A 14,044-nucleotide genomic window follows, 5' to 3' on the forward strand; every position below is an offset into this window, starting at 1 on the left:
AGCTTAAAGGGCCAGCCTTAAGGGGCCAGCTTAAAGGGCCGGCCTTAAAGGGCAAGCCTTAAAGGGCAAGCCTTAGAGGGCCAGCTTAAAGGGCCAGCCTTAGAGGGCCAGCTTAAAGAGCCAGCCTTAAGGGGCCAGCTTAAAGGGCCAGCCTTAAAGGGCCAGCCTTAAAGGGCCAGCTTTAAAGGGCCAGCTTAAAGGGCCAGCCTTAAAGGGCCAGCTTTAAAGGGCCAGCTTAAAGGGCCAGCCTTAAGGGGCCAGCTTAAAGGGCCAGCCTTAAAGGGCAAGCCTTAAAGGGCCAGCCTTAAAGGGCCAGCTTAAAGGGCAAGCCTTAAAGGGCCAGCTTAAAGGGCCAGCCTTAAAGGGCCAGCTTAAAGGGCCGGCCTTAAAGGGCCAGCCTTAAAGGGCCAGCTTAAAGGGCCAGCCTTAAAGGGCCAGCTTAAAGGGCCAGCCTTAGAGGGCCAGCCTTAAGGGGCCAGCTTAAAGGGCCAGCCTTAAAGGGCCAGCTTAAAGGGCCAGCCTTAGAGGGCCAGCTTTACAGGGCCAGCTTAAAGGGCCAGCCTTAAAGGGCCAGCTTAAAGGGCCAGCCTTAGAGGGCCAGCTTAAAGGGCCAGCCTTAAGGGGCCAGCTTAAAGGGCCAGCCTTAAAGGGCAAGCCTTAAAGGGCCAGCCTTAGAGGGCCAGCCTTAGAGGGCCAGTTTAAAGGGCCAGCCTTAGAGGGCCAGCTTAAAGGGCCAGCCTCGAAGGGCCAGCCTTAAAGGGCCAGCCTTAAAGGGCCAGCTTAAAGGGCCAGCCTTAAAGGGCCAGCTTAAAGGGCCAGCCTTAAAGGGCCAGCCTTAAAGGGCCAGCTTAAAGGGCCAGCCTCAAAGGGCCAGCCTTAAAGGGCCAGCCTTAGAGGGCCAGCTTAAAGGGCCAGCCTTAAGGGGCCAGCTTAAAGGGCCAGCCTTAAAGGGCCAGCCTTAAAGGGCCAGTCTTAAAGGGCCAGCCTTAGAGGGCCAGCCTTAAAGGGCCAGCTTAAAGGGCCAGCCTTAAAGGGCCAGCCTTAAAGGGCCAGCCTTAAAGGGCCAGCCTTAAAGGGCCAGCTTAAAGGGCCAGCCTTAAAGGGCCAGCTTACAGGGCCAGCCTTAAAGGGCCAGCTTAAAGGGCCAGCCTTAGAGGGCCAGCCCTAAGGGGCCAGCTTAAAGGGCCAGCCTTAATGGGCCAGCCTTAAAGGGCCAGCCTTAGAGGGCCAGCTTAAAGGGCCAGCCTTAAAGGGCCAGCTTAAAAGGCCAGCCTTAGAGGGCCAGCTTTACAGGGCCAGCTTAAAGGGCCAGCCTTAAAGGGCCAGCTTAAAGGGCCAGCCTTAGAGGGCCAGCTTAAAGGGCCAGCCTTAAAGGGCAAGCCTTAAAGGGCCAGCCATAGAGGGCCAGCTTAAAGGGCCAGCTTAAAGGGCCAGCCTTAAGGGGCCAGCTTAAAGGGCCAGCCTTAAAGGGCCAGCTTTAAAGGGCCAGCCTTAAAGGGCCAGCCTTAAAGGGCCAGCTTAAAGGGCCAGCCTTAAAGGGCCAGCCTTAGAGGGCCAGCTTAAAGGGCCAGCTTTAAAGGGCCAGCCTTAAAGGGCCAGCCTTAAAGGGCCAGCCTTAAAGGGCCAGCTTAAAGGGCCAGCCTTAAAGGGCACGCTTAAAGGGCCAGCCTTAAAGGGCCAGCCTTAAAGGGCCAGTTTAAAGGGCCGGCCTTAAAGGGCCAGCCTTAAAGGGCCAGCTTAAAGGGCCAGCCTTAAAGGGCCAGCTTAAAGGGCCAGCCTTAGAGGGCCAGCCTTAAGGGGCCAGCTTAAAGGGCCAGCCTTAAAGGGCCAGCCTTAAAGGGCCAGCCTTAAAGGGCCAGCCTTAGATGGCCAGCTTAAAGGGCCAGCCTTAGAGGGCCAGCTTAAAGGGCCAGCCTTAGAGGGCCAGCTTAAAGGGCCAGCCTTAGAGGGCCTGCTTAAAGGGCCAGCCTTAAGGGGCCAGCTTAAAGGGCCAGCCTTAAGGGGCCAGCTTAAAGGGCCAGCCTTAAAGGGCAAGCCTTAAAGGGCCAGCCTTAGAGGGCCAGCTTAAAGGGCCAGCCTTAGAGGGCCTGCTTAAAGGGCCAGCCTTAAGGGGCCAGCTTAAAGGGCCAGCCTTAAAGGGCCAGCCTTAAAGGGCCAGCCTTAAATGACCAGCTTAAAGGGCCAGCTTAAAGGGCCAGCCTTAAAGGGCAAGCCTTAAAGGGCCAGCCTTAAAGGGCCAGCCTTAGAGGGCCAGCTTAAAGGGCCAGCCTTAGAGGGCCAGCTTAAAAGGCCAGCCTTAAGGGGCCAGCTTAAAGGGCCAGCCTTAAAGGGCCAGCCTTAAAGGGCCAGTCCTAAAGGGCCAGCCTTAGAGGACCAGCCTTAAAGGGCCAGCTTAAAGGGCCAGCCTTAAAGGGCCAGCCTTAGAGGACCAGCCTTAAAGGGCCAGCTTAAAGGGCCAGCCTTAAAGGGCCAGCTTAAAGGGCCAGCCTTAAAGGGCCAGCTTAAAGGGCCAGCCTTAGATGGCCAGCCTTAAGGGGCCAGCTTAAAGGGCCAGCCTTAAAGGGCCAGCCTTAAAGGGCCAGCCTTAAAGGGCCAGCCTTAAAGGGCCAGCTTAAAGGGCCAGCCTTAAGGGGCCAGCTTAAAGGGCCGGCCTTAAAGGGCAAGCCTTAAAGGGCAAGCCTTAGAGGGCCAGCTTAAAGGGCCAGCCTTAGAGGGCCAGCTTAAAGAGCCAGCCTTAAGGGGCCAGCTTAAAGGGCCAGCCTTAAAGGGCCAGCCTTAAAGGGCCAGCTTTAAAGGGCCAGCTTAAAGGGCCAGCCTTAAAGGGCCAGCTTTAAAGGGCCAGCTTAAAGGGCCAGCCTTAAGGGGCCAGCTTAAAGGGCCAGCCTTAAAGGGCAAGCCTTAAAGGGCCAGCCTTAGAGGGCCAGCTTAAAGGGCCAGCCTTAGAGGGCCTGCTTAAAGGGCCAGCCTTAAGGGGCCAGCTTAAAGGGCCAGCCTTAAAGGGCCAGCCTTAAAGGGCCAGCCTTAAAGGGCCAGCTTAAAGGGCAAGCCTTAAAGGGCCAGCTTAAAGGGCCAGCCTTAAAGGGCCAGCTTAAAGGGCCGGCCTTAAAGGGCCAGCCTTAAAGGGCCAGCTTAAAGGGCCAGCCTTAAAGGGCCAGCTTAAAGGGCCAGCCTTAGAGGGCCAGCCTTAAGGGGCCAGCTTAAAGGGCCAGCCTTAAAGGGCCAGCTTAAAGGGCCAGCCTTAGAGGGCCAGCTTTACAGGGCCAGCTTAAAGGGCCAGCCTTAAAGGGCCAGCTTAAAGGGCCAGCCTTAGAGGGCCAGCTTAAAGGGCCAGCCTTAAGGGGCCAGCTTAAAGGGCCAGCCTTAAAGGGCAAGCCTTAAAGGGCCAGCCTTAGAGGGCCAGCCTTAGAGGGCCAGCTTAAAGGGCCAGCCTTAGAGGGCCAGCTTAAAGGGCCAGCCTCGAAGGGCCAGCCTTAAAGGGCCAGCCTTAAAGGGCCAGCTTAAAGGGCCAGCCTTAAAGGGCCAGCTTAAAGGGCCAGCCTTAAAGGGCCAGCCTTAAAGGGCCAGCTTAAAGGGCCAGCCTCGAAGGGCCAGCCTTAAAGGGCCAGCTTAAAGGGCCAGCCTTAAAGGGCCAGCTTAAAGGGCCAGCCTTAGATGGCCAGCCTTAAGGGGCCAGCTTAAAGGGCCAGCCTTAAAGGGCCAGCCTTAAAGGGCCAGCTTTAAAGGGCCAGCTTAAAGGGCCAGCCTTAAAGGGCCAGCCTTAAAGGGCCAGCTTAAAGGGCCAGCCTTAAAGGGCCAGCCTTAAAGGGCCAGCCTTAGATGGCCAGCTTAAAGGGCCAGCCTTAGAGGGCCAGCTTAAAGGGCCAGCCTTAGAGGGCCAGCTTAAAGGGCCAGCCTTAAGGGGCCAGCTTAAAGGGCCAGCCTTAAAGGGCCAGCCTTAAAGGGCCAGTCTTAAAGGGCCAGCCTTAGAGGGCCAGCCTTAAAGGGCCAGCTTAAAGGGCCAGCCTTAAAGGGCCAGCTTAAAGGGCCAGCCTTAGATGGCCAGCCTTAAGGGGCCAGCTTAAAGGGCCAGCCTTAAAGGGCCAGCCTTAAAGGGCCAGCTTTAAAGGGCCAGCTTAAAGGGCCAGCCTTAAAGGGCCAGCCTTAAAGGGCCAGCCTTAAAGGGCCAGCTTAAAGGGCCAGCCTTAAAGGGCCAGCCTTAAAGGGCCAGCTTACAGGGCCAGCCTTAAAGGGCCAGCTTAAAGGGCCAGCCTTAGAGGGCCAGCCCTAAGGGGCCAGCTTAAAGGGCCAGCCTTAATGGGCCAGCCTTAAAGGGCCAGCCTTAGAGGGCCAGCTTAAAGGGCCAGCCTTAAAGGGCCAGCTTAAAAGGCCAGCCTTAGAGGGCCAGCTTTACAGGGCCAGCTTAAAGGGCCAGCCTTAGAGGGCCAGCTTAAAGGGCCAGCCTTAAGGGGCCAGCTTAAAGGGCCAGCCTTAAAGGGCAAGCCTTAAAGGGCCAGCCATAGAGGGCCTGCCTTAAAGGGCAAGCCTTAAAGGGCCAGCCTTAAAGGGCCAGCCTTAGAGGGCCAGCTTAAAGGGCCAGCCTTAGAGGGCCAGCTTAAAGGGCCAGCCTTAAGGGGCCAGCTTAAAGGGCCAGCCTTAGAGGGCCAGCTTAAAGGGCCAGCCTTAAGGGGCCAGCTTAAAGGGCCAGCTTAAAGGGCCAGCCTTAAAGGGCCAGCTTAAAGGGCCAGCCTTAAAGGGCCAGCCTTAAAGGGCCAGCTTAAAGGGCCAGCCTTAAAGGGCCAGCTTAAAGGGCCAGCCTTAAAGGGCAAGCCTTAAAGGGCCAGCCTTAAAGGGCCAGCCTTAGAGGGCCAGCTTAAAGGGCCAGCCTTAGAGGGCCAGCTTAAAGGGCCAGCCTTAAGGGGCCAGCTTAAAGGGCCAGCCTTAAAGGGCCAGCTTAAAGGGCCAGCCTTAAAGGGCCAGCTTAAAGGGCCAGCCTTAGATGGCCAGCCTTAAGGGGCCAGCTTAAAGGGCCAGCCTTAGATGGCCAGCCTTAAGGGGCCAGCTTAAAGGGCCAGCCTTAAAGGGCCAGCCTTAGAGGGCCAGCTTAAAGGGCCAGCCTTAGAGGGCCAGCTTAAAGGGCCAGCCTTAAGGGGCCAGCTTAAAGGGCCAGCCTTAAAGGGCCAGCTTAAAGGGCCAGCCTTAAAGGGCCAGCTTAAAGGGCCAGCCTTAGATGGCCAGCCTTAAAGGGCCAGCTTAAAGGGCCAGCCTTAGATGGCCAGCCTTAAGGGGCCAGCTTAAAGGGCCAGCCTTAAAGGGCCAGCCTTAAAGGGCCAGCCTTAAAGGGCCAGCCTTAAAGGGCCAGCCTTAAAGGGCCAGCTTAAAGGGCCAGCCTTAAGGGGCCAGCTTAAAGGGCCAGCCTTAAAGGGCAAGCCTTAAAGGGCCAGCCTTAGAGGGCCAGCTTAAAGGGCCAGCCTTAGAGGGCCAGCTTAAAGGGCCAGCCTTAAGGGGCCAGCTTAAAGGGCCAGCCTTAAAGGGCCAGCCTTAAAGGGCCAGCCTTAAAGGGCCAGCTTAAAGGGCCAGCCTTAAAGGGCCAGCCTTAAAGGGCCAGCTTAAAGGGCCAGCCTTAAAGGGCCAGCCTTAGAGGGCCAGCTTAAAGGGCCAGCTTTAAAGGGCCAGCCTTAAAGGGCCAGCCTTAAAGGGCCAGCTTAAAGGGCCAGCCTTAAAGGGCCAGCTTAAAGGGCCAGCCTTAAAGGGCCAGCCTTAAAGGGCCAGTTTAAAGGGCCGGCCTTAAAGGGCCAGCCTTAAAGGGCCAGCTTAAAGGGCCAGCCTTAAAGGGCCAGCTTAAAGGGCCAGCCTTAGAGGGCCAGCCTTAAGGGGCAAGCTTAAAGGGCCAGCCTTAAAGGGCCAGCCTTAAAGGGCCAGCCTTAAAGGGCCAGCCTTAAAGGGCCAGCCTTAGATGGCCAGCTTAAAGGGCCAGCCTTAGAGGGCCAGCTTAAAGGGCCAGCCTTAGAGGGCCAGCTTAAAGGGCCAGCCTTAAGGGGCCAGCTTAAAGGGCCAGCCTTAAAGGGCCAGCCTTAAAGGGCCAGTCTTAAAGGGCCAGCCTTAGAGGGCCAGCCTTAAAGGGCCAGCTTAAAGGGCCAGCCTTAAAGGGCCAGCTTAAAGGGCCAGCCTTAGATGGCCAGCCTTAAGGGGCCAGCTTAAAGGGCCAGCCTTAAAGGGCCAGCCTTAAAGGGCCAGCTTTAAAGGGCCAGCTTAAAGGGCCAGCCTTAAAGGGCCAGCCTTAAAGGGCCAGCCTTAAAGGGCCAGCTTAAAGGGCCAGCCTTAAAGGGCCAGCCTTAAAGGGCCAGCTTACAGGGCCAGCCTTAAAGGGCCAGCTTAAAGGGCCAGCCTTAGAGGGCCAGCCCTAAGGGGCCAGCTTAAAGGGCCAGCCTTAAAGGGCCAGCCTTAAAGGGCCAGCCTTAGAGGGCCAGCTTAAAGGGCCAGCCTTAAAGGGCCAGCTTAAAAGGCCAGCCTTAGAGGGCCAGCTTTACAGGGCCAGCTTAAAGGGCCAGCCTTAAAGGGCCAGCTTAAAGGGCCAGCCTTAAAGGGCCAGTTTAAAGGGCCGGCCTTAAAGGGCCAGCCTTAAAGGGCCAGCTTAAAGGGCCAGCCTTAAAGGGCCAGCTTAAAGGGCCAGCCTTAGAGGGCCAGCCTTAAGGGGCAAGCTTAAAGGGCCAGCCTTAAAGGGCCAGCCTTAAAGGGCCAGCCTTAGATGGCCAGCTTAAAGGGCCAGCCTTAGAGGGCCAGCTTAAAGGGCCAGCCTTAGAGGGCCAGCTTAAAGGGCCAGCCTTAAGGGGCCAGCTTAAAGGGCCAGCCTTAAAGGGCCAGCCTTAAAGGGCCAGTCTTAAAGGGCCAGCCTTAGAGGGCCAGCCTTAAAGGGCCAGCTTAAAGGGCCAGCCTTAAAGGGCCAGCTTAAAGGGCCAGCCTTAGATGGCCAGCCTTAAGGGGCCAGCTTAAAGGGCCAGCCTTAAAGGGCCAGCCTTAAAGGGCCAGCTTTAAAGGGCCAGCTTAAAGGGCCAGCTTTAAAGGGCCAGCCTTAAAGGGCCAGCTTAAAGGGCCAGCCTTAAAGGGCCAGCCTTAAAGGGCCAGCTTACAGGGCCAGCCTTAAAGGGCCAGCTTAAAGGGCCAGCCTTAGAGGGCCAGCCCTAAGGGGCCAGCTTAAAGGGCCAGCCTTAAAGGGCCAGCCTTAAAGGGCCAGCCTTAGAGGGCCAGCTTAAAGGGCCAGCCTTAAAGGGCCAGCTTAAAAGGCCAGCCTTAGAGGGCCAGCTTTACAGGGCCAGCTTAAAGGGCCAGCCTTAAAGGGCCAGCTTAAAGGGCCAGCCTTAGAGGGCCAGCTTAAAGGGCCAGCCTTAAGGGGCCAGCTTAAAGGGCCAGCTTTAAAGGGCAAGCCTTAAAGGGCCAGCCTTAGAGGGCCTGCCTTAAAGGGCAAGCCTTAAAGGGCCAGCCTTAAAGGGCCAGCCTTAGAGGGCCAGCTTAAAGGGCCAGCCTTAGAGGGCCAGCTTAAAGGGCCAGCCTTAAGGGGCCAGCTTAAAGGGCCAGCCTTAAAGGGCCAGCCTTAAAGGGCCAGTCTTAAAGGGCCAGCCTTAGAGGGCCAGCCTTAAAGGGCCAGCCTTAAAGGGCCAGCTTTAAAGGGCCAGCTTAAAGGGCCAGCCTTAAAGGGCCAGCTTAAAGGGCCAGCCTTAAAGGACCAGCTTAAAGGGCCAGCCTTAGATGGCCAGCCTTAAGGGGCCAGCTTAAAGGGCCAGCCTTAAAGGGCCAGCCTTAAAGGGCCAGCCTTAGAGGGCCAGCCTTAAGGGGCCAGCCTTAAAGGGCCAGCCTTAGAGGGCCAGCCTTAAAGGGCCAGCTTAAAGGGCCAGCCTTTGAGGTCCAGCCTTAGAGGCCCAGCCTTAAAGGGCCAGCTTAAAGGGCCAGCCTTAGAGGACCAGCTTAAAGGGCCAGCCTTAAGGGGCCAGCTTAAAGGGCCAGCCTTAAAGGGCCAGCCTTAAAGGGCCAGCCTTAAAGGGCCAGCTTAAAGGGCCAGCCTTAATGGGCCAGCTTAAAGGGCCAGCCTTAAAGGGCCAGCCTTAAAGGGCCAGCTTAAATGGCCAGCCTTAAAGGGCCAGCTTAAAGGGCCAGCCTTAAAGGGCAAGCCTTAAAGGGCCAGCCTTAAAGCGCCAGCCTTAGAGGGCCAGCTTAAAGGGCCAGCCTTAGAGGGCCAGCTTAAAGGGCCAGCCTTAAGGGGCCAGCTTAAAGGTCCAGCCTTAAAGGGCCAGCCTTAAAAGGCCAGTCTTAAAGGGCCAGCCTTAGAGGGCCAGCCTTAAAGGGCCAGCTTAAAGGGTCAGCCTTAAAGGGCCAGCTTAAAGGGCCAGCCTTAAAGGGCCAGCTTAAAGGACCAGCCTTAGATGGCCAGCCTTAAGGGGCCAGCTTAAAGGGCCAGCCTTAAAGGGCCAGCCTTAAAGGGCCAGCCTTAGAGGGCCAGCCTTAAAGGGCCAGCCTTAAAGGGCCAGCCTTAAAGGGCCAGCCTTAGAGGGCCAGCCTTAAAGGGCCAGCTTTAAAGGGCCAGTCTTAAAGGGCCAGCCTTAGAGGGCCAGCCTTAAAGGGCCAGCTTAAAGGGCCAGCCTTAAAGGGCCAGCTTAAAGGGCCCGCCTTAAAGGGCCAGCCTTAAAGGGCCAGCTTAAAGGGCCAGCCTTAAAGGGCCAGCTTAAAGAGCCAGCCTTAGAGGGCCAGCCTTAAGGGGCCAGCTTAAAGGGCCAGCCTTAAAGGGCCAGCCTTAGAGGGCCAGCTTAAAGGGCCAGCCTTAGAGGGCCAGCTTAAAGGGCCAGCCTTAAGGGGCCAGCCTTAAAGGGCCAGCCTTAAAGGGCCAGCCTTAAGGGACCAGCTTAAAGGGCCAGCCTTAAAGGGCCAGCCTTAAAGGGCCAGCCTTAGAGGGCCAGCCTTAAAGGGCCAGCTTAAAGGGCCAGCCTTAAAGGGCCAGCTTAAAAGGCCAGCCTTAAAGGGCCAGCTTAAAGGGCCAGCCTTAGATGGCCAGCCTTAAGGGGCCAACTTAAAGGGCCAGCCTTAAAGGGCCAGCCTTAAAGGGCCAGCCTTAAAGGGCCAGCCTTAAAGGGCCAGCCTTAAAGGGCCAGCTTAAAGGGCCATCTTAAAGGGCCAGCCTTAGAGGGCCAGCTTAAAGGGCCAGCCTTAAGGGGCCAGCTTAAAGGGCCAGCCTTAAAGGGCAAGCCTTAAAGGGCCAGCCTTAGAGGGCCAGCCTTAGAGGGCCAGCTTAAAGGGCCAGCCTTAGAGGGCCAGCTTAAAGGGCCAGCCTTAAGGGGCCAGCTTAAAGGGCCAGCCTCAAAGGGCCAGCCTTAAAGGGCCAGCTTAAAGGGCCAGCCTTAAAGGGCCAGCTTAAAGGGCCAGCCTTAAAGGGCCAGCCTTAAAGGGCCAGCTTAAAGGGCCAGCCTTAAAGGGCAAGCCTTAAAGGGCCAGCCTTAAAGGGCCAGCCTTAAAGGGCCAGCTTAAAGGGCCAGCCTTAAAGGGCCAGCCTTAAAGGGCCAGCCTTAAAGGGCCAGCCTTAAAGGGCCAGCTTAAAGGGCCAGCCTTAGAGGGCCAGCTTAAAGGGCCAGCCTTAAGGGGCCAGCTTAAAGGGCCAGCCTTAAAGGGCCAGCCTTAAAGGGCCAGTCTTAAAGGGCCAGCCTTAGAGGGCCAGCCTTAAAGGGCCAGCTTAAAGGGCCAGCCTTAGAGGGCCAGCTTAAAGGGCCAGCCTTAAGGGGCCAGCTTAAAGGGCCAGCCTTAAAGGGCCAGCTTAAAGGGCCAGCCTTAAAGGGCCAGCCTTAAAGGGCCAGCTTAAAGGGCCAGCCTTAAAGGGCCAGCTTAAAGGGCCAGCCTTAAAGGGCAAGCCTTAAAGGGCCAGCCTTAAAGGGCCAGCCTTAGAGGGCCAGCTTAAAGGGCCAGCCTTAGAGGGCCAGCTTAAAGGGCCAGCCTTAAAGGGCCAGTCTTAAAGGGCCAGCCTTAGAGGACCAGCCTTAAAGGGCCAGCTTAAAGGGCCAGCTTAAAGGGCCAGCCTTAAGGGGGAGGGCTTAAAGGGCCAGCCTTAAAGGGCCTGCCTTAAAGGGCCAGCTTTAAAGGGCCAGCTTAAAGGGCCAGCCTTAAAGGGCCAGCCTTAAAGGGCCAGCTTAAAGGGCCAGCCTTAAGGGGCCAGCTTAAAGGGCCAGCCTTAAAGGGCAAGCCTTAAAGGGCCAGCCTTAGAGGGCCAGCTTAAAGGGCCAGCCTTAGAGGGCCTGCTTAAAGGGCCAGCCTTAAGGGGCCAGCTTAAAGGGCCAGCCTTAAAGGGCCAGCCTTAAAGGGCCAGCTTAAAGGGCCAGCCTTAAAGGGCCAGCTTAAAGGGCCAGCCTTAAAGGGCCAGCTTAAAGGGCCGGCCTTAAAGGGCCAGCCTTAAGGGGCCAGCTTAAAGGGCCAGCATAAAGGGCCAGCCTTAGAGGGCCAGCTTAAAGGGCCAGCCTTAAAGGGCCAGTCTCAAAGGGCCAGCCTTAGAGGACCAGCCTTAAAGGGCCAGCTTAAAGGGCCAGCTTAAAGGGCCAGCCTTAAGGGGGAGGGCTTAAAGGGCCTGCCTTAAAGGGCCTGCCTTAAAGGGCCAGCTTTAAAGGGCCAGCTTAAAGGGCCAGCCTTAAAGGGCCAGCCTTAAAGGGCCAGCTTAAAGGGCCAGCGTTAAGGGGCCAGCTTAAAGGGCCAGCCTTAAAGGGCAAGCCTTAAAGGGCCAGCCTTAGAGGGCCAGCTTAAAGGGCCAGCCTTAGAGGGCCTGCTTAAAGGGCCAGCCTTAAGGGGCCAGCTTAAAGGGCCAGCCTTAAAGGGCCAGCCTTAAAGGGCCAGCTTAAAGGGCCAGCCTTAAAGGGCCAGCTTAAAGGGCCAGCCTTAAAGGGCCAGCTTAAAGGGCCGGCCTTAAAGGGCCAGCCTTAAGGGGCCAGCTTAAAGGGCCAGCTTAAAGGGCCAGCCTTAGAGGGCCAGCTTAAAGGGCCAGCCTTAAGGGGCCAGCTTAAAGGGCCAGCCTTAAAGGGCAAGCCTTAAAGGGCCAGCCTTAGAGGGCCAGCTTAAAGGGCCAGCCTTAGAGGGCCAGCTTAAAGGGCCAGCCTTAAGGGGCCAGCTTAAAGGGCCAGCCTCAAAGGGCCAGCCTTAAAGGGCCAGCTTAAAGGGCCAGCCTCAAAGGGCCAGCCTTAAAGGGCCAGCTTAAAGGGCCAGCCTTAAAGGGCCAGCTTAAAGGGCCAGCCTTAAAGGGCCAGCTTAAAGGGCCAGCTTTAAAGGGCCAGCTTAAAGGGCCAGCCTTAAAGGGCCAGCCTTAAAGGGCCAGCCTTAGAGGGCCAGCTTAAAGGGCCAGCCTTAAGGGGCCAGCTTAAAGGGCCAGCTTAAAGGGCCAGCCTTAGAGGGCCAGCTTAAAGGGCCAGCCTTAAGGGGCCAGCTTAAAGGGCCAGCCTTAAAGGGCAAGCCTTAAAGGGCCAGCCTTAGAGGGCCAGCTTAAAGGGCCAGCCTTAGAGGGCCAGCTTAAAGGGCCAGCCTTAAGGGGCCAGCCTTAAAGGGCCAGCCTTAAAGGGCCAGCCTTAAGGGACCAGCTTAAAGGGCCAGCCTTAACGGGCCAGCCTTAAAGGGCCAGCCTTAGAGGGCCAGCCTTAAAGGGCCAGCTTAAAGGGCCAGCCTTAAAGGGCCAGCTTAAAAGGCCAGCCTTAAAGGGCCAGCTTAAAGGGCCAGCCTTAGATGGCCAGCCTTAAGGGGCCAACTTAAAGGGCCAGCCTTAAAGGGCCAGCCTTAAAGGGCCAGCCTTAAAGGGCCAGCCTTAAAGGGCCAGCCTTAAAGGGCCAGCGTAAAGGGCCAGCCTTAGAGGGCCAGCTTAAAGGGCCAGCCTTAAGGGGCCAGCTTAAAGGGCCAGCCTTAAAGGGCAAGCCTTAAAGGGCCAGTCTTAAAGGGCCAGCCTTAGAGGGCCAGCCTTAAAGGGCCAGCCTTAAAGGGCCAGCCTTAAAGGGCCAGCCTTAGAGGGCCAGCCTTAAAGGGCCAGCTTTAAAGGGCCAGTCTTAAAGGGCCAGCCTTAGAGGGCCAGCCTTAAAGGGCCAGCTTAAAGGGCCAGCCTTAAAGGGCCAGCTTAAAGGGCCGGCCTTAAAGGGCCAGCCTTAAAGGGCCAGCTTAAAGGGCCAGCCTTAAAGGGCCAGCTTAAAGGGCCAGCCTTAGAGGGCCAGCCTTAAGGGGCCAGCTTAAAGGGCCAGCCTTAAAGGGCCAGCCTTAGAGGGCCAGCTTAAAGGGCCAGCCTTAGAGGGCCAGCCTTAAGGGGCCAGCTTAAAGGGCCAGCCTTAAAGGGCCAGCCTTAGATGGCCAGCTTAAAGGGCCAGCCTTAGAGGGCCAGCTTAAAGGGCAAGCCTTAAGGGGCCAGCTTAAAGGGCCAGCCTTAAAGGGCCAGCCTTAAAGGGCCAGTCTTAAAGGGCCAGCCTTAGAGGGCCAGCTTTAAAGGGCCAGCTTAAAGGGCCAGCCTTAAAGGGCCAGCCTTAAAGGGCCAGGTTAAAGGGCCAGCCTTAGAGGGCAAGCCTTAAGGGGCCAGCTTAAAGGGCCAGCCTTATAGGGCCAGCCTTAAAGGGCCAGCTTAAAGGGCCAGCCTTAAAGGGCCAGCTTAAAGGGCCAGCCTTAAAGGGCCAGCCTTAGAGGGCCAGCTTAAAGGGCCAGCCTTAGAGGGCCAGCTTAAAGGGCCAGCCTTAAGGGACCAGCTTAAAGGGCCAGCCTTAAAGGGCCAGTCTTAAAGGGCCAGCCTTAGAGGGCCAGCCTTAAAGGGCCAGCTTAAAGGGCCAGCCTTAAAGGGCCAGCTTAAAGGGCCAGCCTTAAGGGGCCAGCTTAAAGGTCCAGCCTTAAAGGGCAAGCCTTAAAGGGCCAGCCTTAGAATGCCAGCCTTAGAGGGCCAGCTTAAAGGGCCAGCCTTAGAGGGCCAGCTTAAAGGGCCAGCCTTAAGGGGCCAGCTTAAAGGGCCAGCCTCAAAGGGCCAGCCTTAAAGGGCCAGCCTTAAAGGGCCAGCCTTAAAGGGCCAGCTTAAAGGGCCAGCCTTAAAGGGCCAGCCTTAAAGGGCCAGCTTAAAGGGCCAGCCTTAGAGGGCCAGCTTAAAGGGCCAGCCTTAAGGGACCAGCTTAAAGGGCCAGCCTTAAAGGGCCAGCCTTAAAGGGCCAGCTTAAAGGGCCAGCTTAAAGGGCCAGCCTTAGAGGGCCAGCTTAAAGGGCCAGCCTTAAAGGGCCAGCTTAAAGGGCCAGCCTTAAAGGGCAAGCCTTAAAGGGCCAGCCTTAGAGGGCCAGCCTTAGAGGGCCAGCTTAAAGGGCCAGCCTTAGAGGGCCAGCTTAAAGGGCCAGCCTTAGAGGGCCAGCTTAAAGGGCCAGCCTCAAAGGGCCAGCCTTAAAGGGCCAGCCTTAAAGGGCCAGCTTAAAGGGCCAGCCTTAAAGGGCCAGCTTAAAGGGCCAGCCTTAAAGGGCCAGCCTTAAAGGGCCAGCTTAAAGGGCCAGCCTTAAAGGGCCAGCTTAAAGGGCCAGCCTTAAAGGGCAAGCCTTAAAGGGCCAGCCTTAAAGGGCCAGCCTTAAAGGGCCAGCTTAAAGGGCCAGCCTTAAAGGGCCAGCTTAAAGGGCCAGCCTTAAAGGGCCAGCTTAAAGGGCCAGCCTTAGAGGGCCAGCTTAAAGGGCCAGCCTTAAGGGGCCAGCTTAAAGGGCCAGCCTTAAAGGGCCAGCCTTAAAGGGCCAGTCTTAAAGGGCCAGCCTTAGAGGGCCAGCCTTAAAGGGCCAGCTTAAAGGGCCAGCCTTAAAGGGCCAGCTTAAAGGGCCAGCCTTAAAGGGCCAGCTTAAAGGGCCAGCCTTAGATGGCCAGCCTTAAGGGGCCAGCTTAAAAGGCCAGCCTTAAAGGGCCAGCCTTAAAGGGCCAAACTTAAAGGGCCAGCCTTAAAGGGCCAGCTTAAAGGGCCAGCTTAAAGGGCCAGCCTTAGAGGGCCAGCTTAAAGGGCCAGCCTTAGAGGGCCAGCTTAAAGGGCCAGCCTTAAGGGGCCAGCTTAAAGGGCCAGCCTTAGAGGGCCAGC

The sequence above is a fragment of the Doryrhamphus excisus genome, linkage group LG19 (genome assembly GCF_037039965.1).
Source record: "Doryrhamphus excisus strain RoL-2023G ecotype Guam linkage group LG19, RoL_Dexc_Guam_v1.1, whole genome shotgun sequence".
NCBI classification, from domain to species: domain Eukaryota; kingdom Metazoa; phylum Chordata; class Actinopteri; order Syngnathiformes; family Syngnathidae; genus Doryrhamphus; species Doryrhamphus excisus.